Source organism: Amphiprion ocellaris, chromosome 14 (assembly GCF_022539595.1).
Source record: "Amphiprion ocellaris isolate individual 3 ecotype Okinawa chromosome 14, ASM2253959v1, whole genome shotgun sequence".
Taxonomy (NCBI): Eukaryota; Metazoa; Chordata; class Actinopteri; family Pomacentridae; genus Amphiprion; species Amphiprion ocellaris.
The window spans coordinates 14,062,320-14,066,852 of NC_072779.1; positions in this window are offsets into that span (position 1 = coordinate 14,062,320).

The following is a 4,533-nucleotide window of genomic DNA, read 5'->3' on the forward strand; positions in this document are numbered from 1 at the left end:
CAGGGATATTAATTCATGAGTTGCATATAAACAATACATTCCAAAAAAAGAGACATTGACTTACATATGGGCTTTTACTATCACCCACAATACTGTTAAATCTGCTATTAGAATCACAACACCGCCTATATTTTCATGTATCATGTGCGTTTTTGGATTAGTTTTAGCTTCCTTATGTTCTTTATGTTCACTTCAGTGACCACGTAAGTTACTTTCCTGATTGTGATTAAACAGTCTCTTCAACAAACAGCATTTCTTGGCAAACATGCTATTCAACATTTATAACTTAAGACAGCAGATGCTAACAGATGACATTCCAAGCACGATGCATACTTTCAAAGGTTATGAAGCTTGACTGCTTCATTTCTCCTCCCACTGAAGCTCAAATAGAAATAGTAGCCTGACTTTGTATGTCTCTGGTACTCTTGGCACTTTTCATTCTGGCAAACAAATCGAATTAGTTGATCAAACTTTTGGTTTTTCGGTGACATTAATGCTTTGTTTTGCACAATCACTCACTATATTTGTAATAAAGGCCCAAATCTACATAGTAAATACCCGTGAAGACATTATGCAATCAAGGTTTTGAAAAATGGCACATTTGAATTTTTAACTAGTTGCATATCAAAAGGTGCCAAATCTGCATTTAAGCGTGCAAAACTGGGGTATTTTCTGAAGTTTGGTTAGTAATGACTCTCATTCTTGATTTGAAGACTAAAACTCACTGCTTTTTATTGCTGCTTTTCCAAATGCACACCACAGCCTGAGTGGACTCCTGTCATTCTCACATCCTCCCAAATGTCTGGCAGCTCTTCATCAGCGGGCCCCAGGGTCATTCCAATGGATGCTACAGGAACAATACTGCAGCCGCATGTCCGGCGCTGTCTGTGCTGCTAAAAGAGCTGTGCCCACTGGGACGCCACACATGCTTAGTGCAAACAGGAAACATCTGTGACGCCAACACTGGTAGCCTCTCTCTTGCTGGACTCCCCAGTGTCATCAGACTGACAGATGAGACATATGTGCTGAAAAATGTTGACTGCCTCAGCGCCAATACTGTCAGAGAGAAGCAGGTTTCGCCACATGATTCATCCTTTGTGTGAAGAACGGGCTGGACAAGGTGATGAAAAACGCAGATAAAGGAAGTGGCCAGTCAGATAAGCACATTTGAGATCGAAAAGCCCCCACAGCTGATAACACACACCTCATACCTTTGCCTATATGTTGGTTTTCTACCAGTTGGGTGATTAAATTAGCGATTAGGCCCACTGCTGAAATCCCAAGGAGTCTGTAGCTGCTGTTGCTGAGCACCTGAGGTCATGGGTGTCCAGTGAAGTTTCCTTACAGCTGTAATAATGCAATCAGTCTGAGCTGAGCACTCATACATTTACTACAATTCACACAACAAAGGTTTGTTCACGAGAATCTCAAATCCGACATAAGGGTGCGGAGAAAAAACATGACTTGGAAAGTGTCTTTTAATTTTCAGTTGCTTCTGTAGCCAAATCCTCATGTAGCTAATTTCTCCTTGTTTTAGGCCTCCATTATCATCTAAAAACTATTAAAACACACCCAGACACACAAAATAACATGTTCATTCATTACTATTAACAACCACTGCTGTTAATAGTCCCAGTGAAATGCACTATTTACTCCAGTTTGCCCTGCAGTTTTAGGAAATAACAAAGCTGAAATATGTTTTTTATAATCTGTCTTTTAAGCAGGAGCTATATGGAAGTTAGAAACAGGAAGTTGGCTCAAAAGATTGCTGGTTTTGATCTTTGCATGGGATCTACATCCTCGTAATCGTTGTCCTTTGAGCTTTTATTGACGATTCAGCATTACTGTACACTGTAACAAATTGCTGTAAAAATACAGCATATTTTGTACAGTAATATACCGTTCTTTGTAAATACAGCTGAATACTGTAAATGCATGTGTTTTTAAAGAACAAAATATTAACAGCAAGCTACCGTACAATCTTACAGCGGATTACAGTATTTTTCTGGTTTGGGTTGATTTGAGTGTGACTGTTGCTGCAGTCCGACCGTTACTCGTCTCGGCAAATCTTCCTGCACATCACCACATTTAGCAAAAAGTCAACACAAAGAAGTGACAAAATAGGTTTAAAATAGTATGTATCAGTGATTTTACTCATTACTGAGGGAAGAACTGAGGAGGACGATTTTCGGGCCGGCTCAGACCTGCAGGGACCACCTGTAGCTGATTCATCCTGCTCCGGTGGTTCACTAAACAAGGTAGCTGTGATTATTAAAAAGTCAGCCTTACTTTTATTTCTGTCAGTCTATTTTATGTTTTATTCTTTGACAGTAACATAAACATAGCCAGTTAGTTACTGCTTGGTGTTAGCCACGAGTCGCTAGCATGAATGCTAATGTTTTCCAGACTGTTAGCTAGCAGCTAGCATGAATGCTAACGTTTCCCACACTGTTAGCTAGCAGCTAGTATGAATGCTAACGTTTCCCACACTGTTAGCTAGCAGCTAGCATGAATGCTAACGTTTCCCCACACTGTTAGCTAGCAGCTAGCATGCTCCCCTTTGGCTGCAGAGTGGACACAACTTTAGCTCTTTCTTTTAAACCAGACCAGGAAAATGAATTTCTAAGCAACCAGATCCAACTAGGTTAGGTTAGCTATCTCTGTCTTTCATGTAATTTTTGATCAACTATACAATGTGATGCTCCACTGATCTGTTATCACATCTCCACATGTACTTGTCTGCATTTGAGCATTTAGGTAATTTCAAGTTTTAAAACAGGTTTGTAGGATGTGTCATGTTGCTTTTCTCTCCACTTAGGAAAGGTAAATTTGGGTGTTATGCAAACGGCTGCAAAAATTTGATTTAAATGTGTATTGAACAGCTGTTTTAAGTGGAACTCTCTGTTTTGCTTAATAATTTGAGTTTCCTGTTTTTGTTTGTATGTTTTTTTTGATGAATGTGACAGAGTTCCATATTAAGTTTAAGGGATTTTTGCCTGCCACACCTAATATATTCTTTGTTTTTCATTTCATTGTAGACACTTTCTTGGTATCAACCCTGAGAGGGGAACAAAGGCCAGTCAGGAGGAGGTGATGTCCAAGAGGTCGGGGAAGCTGCTCCAGAAAAAGGCATCTACTGTAAATCCACATGTAGCCTCCCTTATAAAAAGACTGATGGACTCTGAGTGGGACTTCATGGAAACCCACAACACCTCTCCACACAGAACCTCACTTTCACAAAGGAAAAGCCCAGTCTGCAACCAGATGTTCATGTTGTCATTCTAAGGTAACAAGTCTCAGTATTGTGTTGGGTTCAGTATAAAATACTTCAGTTCCAGGATTGTTCCTTGACTAGGTGTTTATTGAACATGATCAAGAGTTATTAAAGACTGATTCTAAAGGCAGGGGACCTGAAATGTGATATGCAGTTTTTAAACAGATTGTTGACAACCTGTTAAACATCATTGTTTTTATAGATTTTATTTTACAGGACTTGAATTACTTGAAATTTGTTAGCTGTTGAATGTGTTCAATGCAGTAGTTAAATAATTTAAGTGATATATAGGTATCTTTTTTTTACAGTTCAGGGGAAATGGAAACCAAACTCAGTGTACCTGAACTTGAACATACAGAATGAGAACCTGTTCAGCATGAGGAAATGATTGTATGTTACTAAAATCTAATGGGTTAAATAAGTCAGTTTTTGAACTATGTTTGATACAGAGTTGGCTTTAATAAAAGCTTAATGTTAAAAAGCCATCTCTTGTCTGAGCCATTTCTATGCTATGCTTTCATTTTGAAAGCCCCAGGAAATAGCTCTCTAAACAGCATAATACTGCAATATTTTTTTTACAGTAATAAACTGTTGTTGTAGAATACGGTAGGATTACTGTAAAATAACTGCGCTGCTGGCAACTTTTGCTGCCAGCTCTTTACTGTGAATTTACAGGGAAATTTCTTAGAGTGTAATCTTCCTCTTTAGTGCTTTGTTGCTTTTAACCGCCATCAAGTTTTATGAAAAAATCGTTTTTTGTGACTCTGCTTTTTAATGCTACATTATTCTTCAGATACTCACTAATGGCACTGAGGTCATGCTCACAGCTAGGTTTCATTTGGTGATTTTAATCGATCAAAAATGCGTGTAAGAGTAGAGATATGTTATTTAGGAAGCTTGATAAATAGTGTCCACGTTCCATCCCTAAATAAAATGCTCCCACTTCCCTTGATTTCGTCCTCGCTGTTTGCACATCCGCTGAATCACATTCAACTCCCCACAGACCGCTCTGCAACAGAAGTCCACGACATCATTTCAACATGCTGCAGCCCTTAGCCTCTGTGGGCTGCTGAGGGAATGAAATACTCCCTATAGCTCAAGTGTTCTTCAAAGCTGCTTTCAAAAACCCCATGTGTGCGCTACCTAGTCTTTAAATCCCGTAACCCTGTTTCACAGTTGATTATTGTTTGTGTCGTCAGTCCGCTGTTAAAAACAATTATTACTGTAAGTACACTGCACAAAATAGAACAAAAGATGAG